The sequence below is a fragment of the Lytechinus pictus genome, chromosome 2, assembly GCF_037042905.1.
Source record: "Lytechinus pictus isolate F3 Inbred chromosome 2, Lp3.0, whole genome shotgun sequence".
Lineage (NCBI taxonomy): Eukaryota > Metazoa > Echinodermata > Echinoidea > Temnopleuroida > Toxopneustidae > Lytechinus > Lytechinus pictus.
In genome coordinates, this window is record NC_087246.1 from 16,701,628 (window position 1) to 16,718,736 (window position 17,109).

At 37.3% G+C, this 17,109-nt stretch overlaps 1 pseudogene; it reads left to right on the forward strand.

The window, feature by feature from the left end:
• The window catches only part of LOC129284208 (deleted in malignant brain tumors 1 protein-like), a 37,191-nt pseudogene that overhangs the window by 10,266 nt on the left and 9,816 nt on the right, over positions 1-17,109 (forward strand).

Below are 17,109 nucleotides of genomic sequence, written 5' to 3' on the forward strand. Positions count from 1 at the left end.
TGCCCAAGAAACCATGTGAGCACTGTGACTGCAACCAAGTTTGCACGAAGTCTTGGTTTGGGCCCCTATAGCGCGAAAAAATGCTGAAAAACACCTCTTCATATCTTTAGCGTTTGAAGGATTTTGGATGAACTACCAAGTGATAAAGGTGTGGATGACGTCCTTATTAAGACTTATTTTGGGCGACTTTCTTCAAATCTCATTTTTAACACATGAGTCTATGGGGAAATAGTTAGTGGTGTGTGCCCTATAGTATGGTCTGGCAGAAGTTTGGAAAGAATCACGTCCCGGTGTCATTGTCCCGGTAAACTGAGATGTCATTGAATGGTTAAAAGAATTAAATGGAAGATAGTCAAGTATGATCTCTTACAAAGATCTCTTACCTAGGTTAGTGGTGTAATGAACCCCTCAAAAAATTAGGAATTTAGACATGGCATATAAAGAAAAGTTCCCAAAATATGAAAAGACTGCAAGTGAGCGAGCAATATTCAGAAAGTAATACATTTCACCCTTTTGGGGAGAGAGGGTGGGATCCATGGCTCCTAAAGGCCACCCCCCGCCATCTTTACGCCTATGGCTTTATTTTATGCACATGCATTTGCAGCATGATAGCTTTAATGAAGTTTTCAAAAATTGCAAAAGGATTAATCTAGTAATTGAAACGCAAATGCATATTTCCTTCATATTTAACACGAACGCACAAGTCAATGTTGTTTGAGAATCATATGAATTAGATTTTACAAGAATGTTTTGATTTGGTAAACTTTGTTGATACTAAATGGGATTGTTTTGCAGGATATTCAACAAGTCCCACCTACACGCTACCACCATCCTGGTACACATCCAACCCTTCATCCAGGATCATCGGTATAATGTCTTTCATCGGCGTCTCCTTGTTCCTTCTGACCATCGCCTCGTTTGTGGCAGTGTTATACACCTGTAACAAAAGCCCAATTCGGCCGAATTCGGCAACGGTGGTTGAACTTCAGCCTATGTCTTCCACATCCACCACACCTTCCTCTGCACTCGACCCCAATACAATGACCCAGATGCAGGTTAATCTACCCACAGAAAGCGAGTAGTAGGATCCACGGTTTAATACTCATGATATTTCGTATTTTATTAAATAATAATTTTTAACTCAAATCATTGGTTTGGTTTGGTTTGGTTTTATTCACGATTAAAAATGCATAAATATAAACAAAATAACATTACATAATCAAATAATTAAAAAACAATATAACAAATTAACAATATAACAGTAATGAAGCTTACAATGCAGAATCGTAGGGATAGACCCGTTTCAGATTGGCTATTAATAGCCAACCTGTTCTTCCCCGGGGTCCCTTAAAAATAAATAAATCAAATTAGCATTACAATATGAAAATTTCTAATAAATACATGTATAACAAATCAATATAAGAAAAATGTAAAAGAATGGATAAATGAACTTGTGTGCAAGTTCACAATACCCCCCCCCCCCCCGGACAGTCCTAACATGAAACCATCATTGCATTTCACCGGTTAATTTCAAAACTTCTTTTTTATAAGTAGAAAATCATGTAAAAAAAAAAATGGTTGCTTTCCACTTTGAAACACCTTTTCTATGTTATAAATTCACACACAAAAAATAATATTGTAGTTTATATAATTTATGCAAAATATATAGAAGATGTGTGACATCACCGACTACTAAATAAATGTATTTGGTAACACCCTTAATGTTATATCCCTCGAAATTGGTAATGTTTCAGTGTAACATCTTGTTTTGAATTTGGCCTTGTTTTGTCCAAATCAACTTGTTATTGAAATATATTTTAATTACATTATTTTTCAAAAGATAGAACATTGAATTACGGCTACAGAGAAAAGCTTGACAATATAACAGGGCCCCGTCTTACAAAGAGTTACGATTGATCCAATCAATCACAACTCTGGAAATCCATTAGTGTCATATTTTGTTCAACAGGAAATTTGCAAAATGTCCCTTGTAAACAAAGGAGAACACACCAAATTGTCAAGAAGTCAATGAATTTATGAATATACATCATATCTAGCAAAAATTTTGAACAAACATGCATTTTATATATTGACGTTGCTGACTTTCCATACTTGCGATTGATTGGATCAATTAATCGCAACTCTTTGTAAGACGGGCCCAGGATGTCTAATAAAAGTTGACAAAATCTATTATTTTCGACCGATTAAAGAGTGTTTAGAAATGTCGTTATTCATGTTATTGGTTACATAATTATATCTTTCTACTACTGCTTTAGTTAATGATATAATTTCTGCCATTTTCCTTGGCAGTTTGACCTCTACTTTACAAGAACTCTCCATCTGTTATCATGGTCTCGTTTACTTTGTGAAGTCGCTACTGACAACCGTAATTTAGTTTGAGGTACGAGCAGAGAAAATATGTATTATGTCACCAACAGCAACGAAAAAGAGGTTTGGCAATGACAGATCGTAAACAAACAGATCCACTATGTCTGATGAGAGCTAGTGAAGCTTTAAGAAGATTGCGCAGACACTTAATTTGGTCATACTTTCCTCGATTTATATATTTCAATTTACTGACCGATGGGCCTCCATGAACATTAATTTTTGACATGTTTGAGAATCCACACTATTTTTTTTATGTAATTGCCACTAATCTGCTAAAGTTAGTTTCTCTCGCTTTTTCCCAATGATAGTTTGCCATCTATCTTTATGTTTGCGTGTTTTTAATTTTGTATGGTGAGTGAGGAGTTGTGCGAATCGATGTGCGGTAGAAGGAGTGAGTGTGTGCGTATACGTATTCGTGGGTATGTTCAGTATAAACTCACAGGATATGTAGCAACGAAAAACAATCAACTTTTCATGTATAAATATTGATGTAGCTTTGATATGGAATAGATGTTGTCCCTATTTGCAATGCTAAGATTTGAAAAATGTAATAAAATAGATACATATCGTAATCATGTAATGAGTGATTCTTCCCTTCTTTGAAAATGTAGACACGGCAATAGAAAGGATGCACTAGCTTTTAAAAATCTTTGAAGGGCAAAATGTCATGAAATAGTTCATGATTAAACTTTCTTACTTTGTTTTTTCCCTTTTTTCTTTTGAAAATTCAAATGTACTGTATGACTCAAGCCATCAAAAGAAATTTGAAATTTTCCCCTAAATCTTGAAACGAGGGAATTTTTTTTTGTTTTGATTCCTTCATGAGGAAATAAGAAGAAATGACTTACGTGAAATCGTCATTTGTTATCTCAATCGTGTAATTTCCATTTTGTTCACCCATACATTAGGAAAGCGCCTTTACATTTTCTTTAGATTTGAAATTTGAAATTAGCCAACAAGGAATTTGTACCCAAGATAGTTCATACAACATGCACATTTAATACATGATATCCACTTTCCATTGTGAAATCCAGTGTATTTTGGAACCAGATATGAATAACATGTGTTGCGTTTGGTGAGCTAAAATGGGGCTATTATAGTATGTGTAGGGTGTAGAATTTGTGGCGCACATGGGATGGGGGTGATGGTTTTGAACATGTCCAAATCCTTTATGCGTGGATATCTTATCAATCATAAAAGATGTCAATGGATACAAAGGCTTTTTGGTTTTGTTTTGTGTTGAAATTGTGCTTATTTCATTGATTGTATTGTGGTTGATAATGGGCGTTTTTTTTAGAGAGAGGTAGTGGTTTGAAGCTATGTTAGGATGCTGAGGATAAGATCGGGTTTCACTGCCCATGTTAATAATTAATTAAAGAGCAGAGAACGTTTGGCTAGAAAAGGGACAGTTGTTGATCAAAAAATTTGGGTGGTGAGAGGATGCATTGCCCATACAGGGAATACATCCTCTCACCTTGTGTTTTTTTAGATTGGAAGTGAATGTTGGGGTAGTTAGTGTACTCACTTTAGTTGGAGATGTTTATGTGTGGATGTGTCCGAAGTCCTACCCTGCCTGCTAAGTGCTAAGTTAGTGGTGGGCGCATGGGCAAGGATCGACCGAGGCAGGTCCCGAGGCAGGTGCGCGCTCCTGCCCAATCGCCTAGCCCTAGCTTAAACAAATCCCAATCTTATCAACTAGAAACCTTCACTACAGGATAATTTTTGACCGCTTTTTCTGGAAGTGATATCAGATTTTCACGATATTAAGTACTTTCTGAGATATACGACCGTCCACGAAATATGGTCACGCGCGAAGTAAGGTCACGCGACCATACTTTTCACTTACCCATCACCCTGTTAGACCACTAACATTCCATTCATTAGAGACTTCGTGTCCATAATTTGGGATAACTATCATGACTATTGTACCACCAATGTCTCATGTTTAGAAAATGGACAAATCTTAAACAGTTCAGGTGGTAACTTGATCATCTGACGTAATCAAATAATGATAGCATAATTTAATTGGACGTGCATATATTAGTCCGCCATGGACAATGAAATCGAATGTTTTTCTTTTCTGACTCATCAAACAGATCGATCAATGCGATCTTATTTACTGGGTTGAAAGCTATCCGTATTTACAATATATTGAAACTTTCCAAACAAGCCTATACATTCGATTTTAATTTTGTTGGTAAATGCTACCATCTCCACACCCCAATTCGACACTCACTTGGCCCTTCCTTTAATATTCTCAAAGAAATCTATGAATTGATTTGTTAACGGTTGTAATGATATTCGTTGGGATAGGTAGATAATATTACAATGCATACAAACTGAAGAAACGGTATGTTAGATTTATCATTTTCCAAGATTTCAACAGACATTTTACTCTTCCTATTTCAAATTCCAATTCAAACTCTCCATTTTTTTAGATAAGACAATCTATTTATATGTCAATTATAAATTGCTAAACAAGAATTTTTGATAAATTTGGTTCTGGTCCTGCTAAGATACCAAATGTCTTTACTACTTTCATGGTAAAGTTTTCAGTCTTCAGAAATGACAGTTAGTAGAAATGAAAATGTAGTCTGCAAATTGTGATATAACAACATTTCCCTCGGTACTATCTGAATTGTCCTGGCAAATTTTATTCAATGTATGTTGATATTCGATTGCAATCTCAAATTTACAGTTACATGGGGGTTTTCAGATTCTAACCAACCATTTCACCTTTGACATTATTAAGTAAATTTGGAAAGTTAAAAATGGCTCTCCGTCATCTATTTGCATTTCTACGAGTTGACTTGCCTTCATGATGCAGTTTTTCACGCGAACGGAGGCTCTTGTGTATCACAGGAAGGATCTACAATTATGGAAACGTATGTTTCTATTGTGTGAACTGTTTCATAGCGTTCTGTGCACCATGGTGGCGCCAGTTCGAGATGAGGGATATACTTCATACTTTACGTTTCTTTTAGCGACAGTCCAGTGGTATAGTTGTTATAGTCGTAAGTACTGTTTTCTTACCTTCCTCTAGTCTTTTTCTATGTTGATTTATATGAATTGATAAATTAATTTCGGATTTTCATTGAGGAAAATGAATATCCATGAAGAAATTATGAACCCTGTTATGGTACAATAACAACACATATGATTATTAGTATTTTTCGATGATATTTATGTATTTAGATTGGGTGCATTTAACTTTGTACATTTATGGAACGGACCCAATCCAAATCAGACTCTGCATCTTTTGGGGTTTTTATCGAGTGAAAATAAAATCTACCCCGTAATGCGTGCTATTATGCACATATTATCGATCTTTAATTATGCATGATGATAACTAACTAAAATCTGCATCCCAAAGGGTATACAAGAGATGAATGATTTCTAAAATGTGTCTTATGTGCAACCTAAAACGGAGCAAAGTTGTACCAACTATGGTGTAGAGGAGCATTTCCGGCTGCAAAAATTAGAAAATTTTGCATATTTGCACCTCTTTCACTTAGAGTGTAGGGTTACACCCCAAGGTGCTTTCCACTGGCCAGTGGGCGCACAGCCAGCCCGTGCCCCCCTCCCCTTTTGAGAAGCAAAATTAAAATTTGTAATGTAAAAATGCCATTGAAACAGAAGTGTGCCCCCTCCTTTTGAAAGTGAAGACGGGTTTTTTTTTGGTTGTCAATTTTTTTTCGGGGACGAAATATCATAAATTTTTGGTTAAAAACCTTTTTTTTTCCTTGTCAAATTTTTCCTCGAAAAAATGTGCCCCTCCTTTTGGAAAATCCTGAATCCGCCCCTGGTGCTTTCAGCGTTTCATTTAGGGTGCAAACCTAAACCTTATTTCTGAGAGTGAAGCCATTAATAAAAATAGCTTCGCTGTTTATGATCGCCAAGACCATGAAGGTAATAACTGAAATCTATTTATAATTAGGTTCTCACTGAACATGCTGAAAGAAAGTATTGTATATCTATAAGGACTATATCTATTAAGGACTTGAAATTTAAAATCGGTAGTTTGCATTACGGCGGAACTGGAGGGAGATGCTTATTTATAGCATGCAAAGAAAAACATTCTAAATTCATCATCCATAATATCATCAGCGTTTAATTCGCACAATCTGTAGTAGATATGAACAGGGCTGTAAATCTTGGTTCATGGAGTAGATAATTGTGCATGAATTTCCCCAAATATGTTCACAAATAAAAACATTTATGATGAAGAAGGAAGCATTTTATAGACCCAGAACTATTATAAAGGTGGACTGTTTCTGACAGTCTCGACTGCAATATACAATGCAATATAGAAGCAGTCCTTAATTTGACCTGTAATACATAACGGAGCTTCATGAAAGATGGAGCATAAAAATAAATTTTGATGATTTTGTTTTTCAAAATTAGACAAATAATTATTTGGAATAAAACCTAAATTTCATTGACCTGAAATGTCATTTGACCAATAACTTGGTTACACATGTGACATCTATTTCATTTAATTTGATAAATATATATTAGACATTGAACAAAGTATATATATTTGAGACGTTCCACGACTTGTAAATTTCAGAGACTGCCTATGATATTCGTCTGGTGGATGGCAGTTGCCCAAATGAAGGCCACGTAGAGGTCTACTACCATTTCCACTGGAACACAGTATGCGATGACACCTGCCTGGATGGGGAGCCAAAGAGGCTGAAGTTGTATGTCGCCATCATGGATACCCTATCATCGATGTCAATCCCAGATTTGCAGGGTATTTCGGTGCGGACAAATTCAGCAAATCTCTTGCTTCGGTTCGTAGTCTAGTTTGGCTTCATGCTCTTTTCCATCTGGGAACAGGGACCTGGGAATCGGGGGTGCTGGGGGTGCTACGTGTATTATTTTCCATAGGCAGCACCCCCACGAAATCAGGTTCCCTTTGTATTTTTTTATATATGTTATAATGGACATAATTATCACATCCGACAATCGCAAATCATTTACATAGTCTTTCACATATTCGTATAACGCGACTCAATCAAGCTCCGGCACTCCGATACAGACGTGGTCGCGCGCGATACGTGGTGATAACCATAGTTTACACCAAAGGTTTACACACTACTCGATAGCAGGGAGGGACATGGGTGTGGTTGGACTTGAAACTTCCAGGTTTTATATTATGTCGAATCAAGTGTGCGCGCGCCCGACCGCCTTTTTTTTTTAATAAACAATTACAAGTCAGACAATAGAAATTTTCAAATTTCACAGTCTTTTTCGCCCTGCCCCATGGCCCTGGGAAGCTGGGGTGCTGGGGGTGAAGCACCCCAAAACATTTGGGGGTGCTGCATGTGTTATTTTCCATAGGCAGCACCTCCTGGAGATCTAGAGTAAAGTTGATAAATGACAGAAATGTAATGAAAATGAACGACGTTTTGTAGAACTCCCCCCCCCCTTTTTTCTGACACAGTACTTAAAGTAGTGTTCAAATTCACCTTTTTTGAGATCGGAATATCAAATATTTTCTGCTCGCGCTTCGTGCTCGCATTATTGGTTTTTATAATTAAAAAAAATATTTACAATGCCCAGATACTAAGTCTAACTCTAAACACGCGCACGCATGTTTATTCAGATACGCAGCTTGTTTTGGGGCCACTTCGGGCTAAAAATATTTATATCAAATACAATTTTATGAAAATCTGATAACAAATAGTTAAGTTATTTAATTCTAAAGTTTAGCAATATTTTATGAAAATGGTGATTTGCATGTCGTCATGAATATTTAATAGGTGGATTGACATGTGCGGAAATATGTCCCCAAAGGTAGGGGGACCAGGGCCTGGAAAATTTGACAAGCAAAAAAAGAAGAAAAAAAGTGTTTCACCCAAAATGTAAGGTCATTTAGTCCAAACGGTATTATTTCGATTGTGAAGTGATGTATTTTTATTTATTTATTTATTTATATTTATTTATTTTGTTTTATTTATTTTATACTGCAGGGTAGGCCTGTTCAGTTCTTAAAACTGCTTTACAAAGGCGCCCTGCAGTTTAAAATACATGTCAAGATAACTATGAACAACAACAACAACAACAAACAACATCAAAAATACAAAATATCTAACATCAGAAACAATTAACACCAAAATATAGAGTGGGAAGTGACAATTTAAACATACATAGCATTGTAAATCAATGGAATATCATTTCGCTCTTTATCAATTCGTATGAAAGGCTTTGCATATTTTTTTTAAAACTAACAAGGAGGTACAAACTTGTAAATTTGAAGGAAGTGCATTAAATAATTTGGGTCCGACATATGCGAAAGATTTTCTTTTATGTTCAATTCTAGCTTTGGGAAGCTGAAGGGGGCATCGTAAAGAAAACCTTGTCCTGTATTTCACGGGCCGTTTACATACTAAAGGTTTTAAATAATTTGGAACTAAATCATTCATTATTTTATATACAAGAACACAATACTGATATTTTATACGCTGATCTACTGATTGCCACTTCAGTGACTGCAACAAAGAAATTTGTGATGTATTATAATCTTTATTTTTCTCCATGAAAGACCAAAAATAGTAGGGGGGACACTTGATATTGTGTCCCCCTACTATTTTTGGTAGGGGGACACGTCCCCCTGTCTCCTCTGGGATTTCTGCCCATGTGGGTTGAAGGTGTCACATCCCCACTATCCTGTTTCTTGTGTTATTACATGGAATCAAAATTGTCTCCCTTATAATGAAATAAGTTGCAGCGAAGAATATCTAATGGACTAAATCAGTTGTCAATTCAACTTTTTTTGGTTCTTGAAGGGAAAATATTAAATAAACATAATTTTATATAATAAAATACAAAATAACAAGTGGGATATGACATCAGTTTGCTCATTGAATATTAATGAAGACATGCTTAAAACACTGGAATAATGCTAATCTTTAGAATGCAATAACTTTGATATTCCTTGTCGGATTTTGATCAAATCTTTATTCTTATGTTCGTCTGATTTTTCTTTATCTGTTCATACCATATTAAATTCAGTGTGGAGTTTCAGATCAGAATATCAAAAATTTTCTGCTCGCGCTTCGCGCTCACATTATTAATGTAAGAATATATCCAATTACCCATTATTTTCTTGATTTACAAAACATGAATAGAATGTCTCAATTATAGGTCTGAAATCTCAATTTTGTTTCCGCTCGCATCAATTGTATAGTTATATACCTATCCTGTTCATGATTAGAAAAGTGCTTAAGATGTCCTGTTTTTAGGTCTGAAATCTCATTTTTAATTCCGCTCGCGCTTCGCGGTCGCATCAATTGTATAGTTATATACCATCCTGTTCATGATTAGAAAAGTGCTTAAGATGTCCTGTTTTTAGGTCTGAAATCTCATTTTTAATTCCGCTCGCGCTTCGCGGTCGCATCAATTGTATAGTTATATACCATCCTGTTCATGATTAGAAAAGTGCTTAAGATGTCCCGTTTTTAGGTCTGAAATCTCATTTTTATTTCCGCTCGCGCTTCGCGCTCGCATCAATTGTATAGTTATATACCTATCCTGTTCATTCTTGGAAAAGTACTTAAGATGTCCCGTTTTTAGGTCTGAAATCTCATTTTTATTTCCACTCGCGCTTTGCGCTCGCATTAATTGTATAGCTAGGTCCTATACACCTATCCTCTTCATTATTAGAAAAGTGCTTAGAATGTCTCGTTTTTGGGGTCTGAAATCTCAATTTTGTTTCCGCTCGCGCTTTGCGCTCGCATCAAATTAGTATATAGTTATATACCTATCCTCTTCATTATTAGAAAAGTGCTTAGAATGTCTCGTTTTTTCTGGTCTGAAATTTCAATTTTGTTTCCGCTCGTGCTCCGCGCTCGCATCAATTGTATAGTTATATACCTATCCTGTTCATGATTACAAAAAGTGCTTAGAATGTCCAGTATTTAGGTCGGAATGTCTAATTTTCTGCTCGCGCTTCGCGCTCGCATTATTTGATTGTTGATATATGTATCGCCTTAATGGGTAACTGCAAACAGTCCTTTAACACTTCCCTTTCGATAAGACTAGAGCGTATATAAAAAATATCTGCTCGCACTGATCACGTTCGCAGTTATTATTTGCTACATACGCATCTTGTTCAGGACCACAAACATTGCTCAAACTGATCAATTTTCAGGACAAAAAACATGAAATTCCCCCCCCCCCCAAAAAAAAAAAAGAGCTCGCGCTTCGCGCTCGAGTTATCTAATTATATATCTATGTTCTTTTATAAGAAGAAAGCTAAGAAGTGACTGTCATATATATGTATGTATGTATATATATATATATGTATGTGTGTGTGTGTGGGGGGGGGGTTGATGGGTGTGTGTGGTGCCCTTAGAGGTGTGTGTGTGTGTGTAATTATGGAAAACTCAATTGTGTCACCTCCTCCCCCCACCTTTGAGGAGATATTTCAGCACCCCCACTGAAAAAATCGTTCCCAGGTCCCTGTCTGGGAACACCATTTGCGGGCATTCGTATGATGCTGGAGTACAATGTGGTAATTATAGCCTTTGATACTGGACTAAGAGGTTGTGCAGGGTTGAACATACGAATAACCGACTTATGTTATTTAGATTAGTTCCTGAACAAAATTATCACACAGTAATCATGGTAATTTAGATGAAGAGGTGATGGCGCTGTCTCAGCTGTGCCGCTATTTTATTTATCCACTTTTTCAGGATTATTTTCAAGTCTGAGGTCATTCCATTTGGAAAACTGATGTTATATATGATCATTGCTGACATGCATACTGTGTAAGTTTCGTGATTTATAGGAACTGTCTTGTGTTTTTCATGATGAATCTGAACGCGTGTCTTTTTGAACTGTCTGTGATTATATCCTGCCATACATTTGTGGGGACTCTTCCCGTAACTAACCGTCTAGATACAAGGCAGGTTAGTGCTTCATTTTTGCTGGACATGTCAACGCCAAATTTACGGACTTCCATTCAAAAGTACACAATAGATGAGCTGTACAAGTTACGTAACACTACAAAGGACGTGTTACCATTAGACGTGAGAGATACGCTAAGGTCACTTGGCATTGCTAGGCGCCGACATCGTGGTCGCCGCGGTGGTAGTCACATCAGACGTTCTATTCCTGTTCGACTATCCCTACGGAAAGTTTTGGACAGTGAGTACAATCCCTCTTCATCAAGAAAAGAGAATCTGATCCACATTAACCTGGTAGAGAAAACTAGAACAAGGTATTACCTCCCGTCTATATATTTATGTAACGCAAGATCTCTAAATAACAAACTAGATGAGTTTTCGGTTATAGCTGGGGATTATGACCTGGATCTATGTGTAATAACAGAAACATGGTTCACTCACGACCAACCTTCGTCATCATATGGAGTCGAGGGTTATCAGGTCTTCACAAGGTCAAGACAAGGTCGCAGAGGAGGCGGTGTTGCGATATACTCCAAGTCACGCCTTAACCCGACACCAATCCAGTTCCTACCTGTCGCTGATCCCCATGAGGTAGTTTGGATCCAGATCAGACCCAGCCGTCTTCCACGCTCAGTCAGCAGTATTTTCATTGCAGCTGTCTACTCCCCACCGGATAACGAGCTAGAAGCCGAACTCTTGCAATACCTGACAAATTGTGTTGACGACATCAAGACAAGACATCCATATGCCGCCTTAGTCATCCTTGGAGATCTTAACAGGGTCGATATCACACCCCTGTGTTCTAGAAATCAGTTGCTCCAAGTTGTCAAAAAGGCCACAAGAGGTGAGGCGATTCTTGATCAGATCATCACTAATCTCCAAGCCTTTTACAATGAACCGGACATTTCGTCACCAATTGGACTGTCTGACCATAATGCTGTCTTGTGGTTGCCAAGAGAAAGCCTTCCCCACCAGACATGTCTGTCAACCAGGAAACGAACCGTCAGACCAATGAGAGAGTCAGATATTCGTTCCTTTGGCCAGTGGATTTGCAATCACGACTGGTCCGAGGTTAACCAGAAAGACAGCCTCCAAGTGATGTGTGACAATTTCTACGACACACTTATCAACAAGATGAATGAGTACTTTCCTTTGAAGACGATAAAGCTACATCCTACAGACAAACCTTGGATTACGCCTTACCTGAAATCTCTCATTCATCAAAGACAAGTTGCTTTTCACAATGACCGAATGAGGTGGAGATACCTTTCGAACAAGGTTGCGCGTAATGTAAAATTTCTGAAATCTAAATTCTACGTTGATCGAGTTCAGAAACTGAAACGTGACAACCCTTCTAGTTGGTACAAGAACATAAAAATCATGACTGGTACGGATAAAAGAATGAACAACGACATCCGTGTTCCAAATATCCAAAAGGACGACCAGTGTGGTATAGCCAACGCAGTCAATGACTTCTTTGCTAATGTTAGTGAAGATATTCCAGCACTGTCTACGAGTGAGTTACCTGCTTACCTTCCTTCTGGTAAACCCACTACGATCCAACCGTGGGAAGTTTACAAGGAACTTAGGAGGATCCAACCTGGGAAGTCAAGCGGGCCTGATGGGATCCCTGCACGTCTCATTCGATAATTCGCTCTTGAGCTCTCTTCACCTCTGTGTAAGATTCTGAATGTGTCCTATGCTCAAGCTTCCGTGCCATCGCAATGGAAAAAAAGCAATTATTGTGCCTATTCCTAAGGATTCCCCACCTAGCACCGTTGACAAATTAAGGCCGATCTCACTCACAGACCATTTTTCCAAGATCGCAGAGCTATTCATCGCGAAACGCCTGTTAATGGACATTAACCCTTACCTAGACACCAAGCAATATGGATGCAGACCTGGGGTATCAACCAATCATTGCTTGGTAGACATCGTCAACTTTCTTGCTGAAAGCTCTGAAATATCTAATAATGTATCTACTATTGTATGTACGGACTTCAGCAAGGCTTTCGACAGAGTCAGTCATACAATCGCAGTCACCAAATTGATCAATCTTGGAGCAAGCCCGTATATTATCCAGTGGGTATGTGACTTCTTGACGAGTCGCATGACGTGTGTCCGTTACCAAGGAAAGTTTTCAGATTGGCAAGTAGTTAAAGCAGGTGTCCCCCAAGGTACACGCCTTGGTCCTTTGATTTTCCTTGCCTTAATCGATGATGTTTTACGCGACCAGCCTGTCGCTCACTGGAAATACGTAGATGACATGACAATAGCAATTTCTCGCAATGTCTTGGATCGTGATGATGTGTTACACGACTCGCTCTCTATCCTTGAGTCATGGTGCCGTGATAACCATCTGCTACTCAACGCGAGGAAATGTTCCACCATGCAGGTATGCTTCAAGAAAAATCTTCCTCCGCCAACTCAAGTGAATCTCAATAATGAGGAGCTGCGTGCCGCAAACGAGATTAAAGTGCTCGGGGTGATCATTCAAGGAAATCTTAAGTGGGACGCTTACATTCGTGACATCGTATCGCGAGCCAACCGTCGAATGTTCATGGTAAGATCTCTTAAACGGTTCGCTCTTCCACTACGAGACTTGATTGTCGTATTCACAGGATTCGTGCGTCCTCTACTTGAATACGCTTGCCCTGTTTGGCACGGTTCGCTGACCTCAACCCAAAGCCAAAACATCGAAGCTGTGCAGAAGAGAGCCCTCAGAATCATCCTCGGCCCTCAATATCATTCATATGAGAATGCTCTCGAATCAGCACAGCTGCCTACCTTGAGAAGTAGACGTGATCAACTTTGCTTACAGTTTGCTCGGAAAGCTTTTGAATCTGGGTGCCCATGGTTTGATAGGAACACAAATACAAGGACACTAAGAACAAGAAGAATATGCATCGAACCTAGAAGTAGAACTGATCGCTACAGGAACAGCCCAGTCCCCTTCTTTACGAGACTTTTAAACTCCCATGGACTGTACGAAGAACTATTTCTTTATACCTTTGTTGTTTTATTTGTAGCTTCTCTTAAACTGTAACTGACTTTTGAAATATTTTTCTAATTGTTAATTTCTGCAGTAATCACTCAACTTTCTTTTCCGAAAAATCACTGGCTAATAATGTTATAACCCACTTTACATTTATATTTATATTTTTGTTCAGATCATATTACTTCCACGTCCTCTTATTTTTAATTTAAATTCCTTTTGAGATAATTCATTCATTACTCCGATCCCTCCAACTATTATTATTATCATCAACACAGTGTTTCTTTAGAATCATTATCAAGCATATCGAGAACAATCCCAACCCAGATTACTGTTTCATTTATAATGTTTATACATGTTTTTCTCCTTCAATTTCACCCAAATTAATAGCTTTCTTTTTTTTTCTTTTCTAAAAAGGAAGCATTATTTCATACAATCCACTCTTTAATCTACATGTATTGTTATCCATTCAAAATTGGTTAAATATATATTTATGTTAAAATGTTCATTATGTTAAAGGTATATACATTTAGTCTACTCCTAACCTTTCCCCATTCCTGCTTTTGACATTACTTCTCCCTCTGTATACTTTTCTCTTTGTATCCCCTTTCCAATATTATACATTAGTATACTTTGTTATCATTTTTTTTTTACTGTTTCGCTTGTTTGTTTACTGAAATTTTACTCTGTACAAATTCATGTAATTCAGCCTTTGGCTGCTAATTGAATTTTTATCACAATAAATACCATTTATCTATCTATCTATCTATCTATGCGGCATGAAAAAATACATATAACATGAGAAAAGTTTTTAAAGAATGATAAATTTTCCGCATAATGCTTATATGTACATACTTTTTTCCCCATGTTCTTTGCCATTGAGTCTTTCGTCGTTTTTTACAACCAAAAATATTTATGATGTGAACACTTTCGATTTCGGTATTATCTTTTCTAACTGTTAAGTTGGAGACAGAATATATTTTGAATGCACGGAATATGTTTAATTTCATGTTAATCTTCATCTTGTTTCCCTAAAAGGGATACTCCTGGCTGAAAATTACTATATCTAGCTAAATAGAGTAGAATTGTCTGGGCAAAGTGATTAACTGACAATATTTTACATTCAACGAAAGGTCGGTTCGGCTTACTCTAGTCTAAATTCTAAAACAAACATCCATCGCACAATGCCAAACCTTCATGGTTCATCTTCATGGTACATTACCAACGGATAATTCTGCTAGTAATGATAAGTAGTAATTGTAGTAGTATTAGTATTAGTAGTATAAGTAGAAGTAGTAGTAGTAGTAGTCGGTATAGTAGAAGTAGTAGTAGTCGGTAGTAGAAGTAGTAGTAGTAGTAGTAGTAGTAGTCGGTATAGTAGAAGTAGTAGTAGTAGTAGTAGTAGTAGTAGTAGTAATAGTACCACCAGTAGTAGGAGTATATCAATGCAATTTGCCTCTATTTTTCATGTGATTATACTGATTATAGTATTCGTCTGCTGACTGGGCCAACTTCAAGAGAGGGTCGAGTAGAGCTCTGGTATAATAGCCAGTGGAATACATTTTGTGATGATCATTGGACTGAAGAGGCACAAGTCGTATGTCGTCAGCTGGGTTATGACGTCAGAAATGCAATACCAACGACAGCATCCGGGTATGGGTCAGGAACAGGACAAGCTTATTGCTCTGGGATAGAGGCTATATTTTGTACTCATGTTCTCTCACGTCTGGGAGTTTTGTGTGTCAAAATTATGAAGATGTTGGGGATTAAGTTTAAGTTTTTAATATTTATCAATCGTATATGGTTATCTAGTTTTGGAGGATGTAAATACATGGACCTGTTTGTAAAAACGAATGGGGTAACAAAGTTTTTCGATCAAAAATAAAATTCGACCCAAAAAACATTTTGGAATATGCTTACTATGTAAACTGACATTGAAACAGTAGTAAATTTTACTTGATATACAAACCCAATTTTTTCTAAATAGCTCTTGACTTTTGGAAGCCCCAATAGTAGCTTACCATATACTACTAACACCCCTCCCCGCCCCATTATCAGGAAGCTTTCGCAATTGCAACAGGGACGAGTTCTAGAACATAGTAAATGGTCTGAAAATGGCAGTCAAATCACAATAAACAGCTATGAGGTCTTTGTCGAAAATATGTGAGCCGAGACAGCAGATCGTTCTAAGATTCGGAGCTCACGCAAAATGGCAACTATGTCGTTTGTCCAGAGTCACTGATAAAACTGCTGTTTTGATTAATCGATTTTCGAAAAAGACTTCTTTGTCATGAAGGGCTTTTTGGAAAAAGGGCGATTCCATACGTGTCGTACGGGACATTTCGTCAACAATTTCTAGTCTCTTAGCTGATTGCTTGAGCAATGAAAAATTATTGTTGGTCAATAAAGTTATTGTGGGTAGTCATGTGAAAAACTGATTTACATAAAAAAATATTTGATTATGGCTGAATTACGGGCGAAAATGTTGTGTGTCGTACGGGACTCAGAAATGTCCGTACGACACGCAACATATTTACCTCTAATTCACCCATGGACAGCATATTTTTTTTGGCTGTCAATTTTTCATATGTCTACCCAGTAGTACTCTAATATTACCACAAAACAAATTGTAGTTCTTTGTTTGTTTGGACAATAGCTTGAAAAATGTTGCGAAAATAGCTTATTTTTTAGCATGGAATCGCCCAATAGATTATCTGCGTTCCAGAAAGCGTCTGCGTGGTGTTGCGAAAACTCCCTATGCAGACCGAATATACAGCACTGGGCGAAACTGCTGTTTTTTATTCACCGACT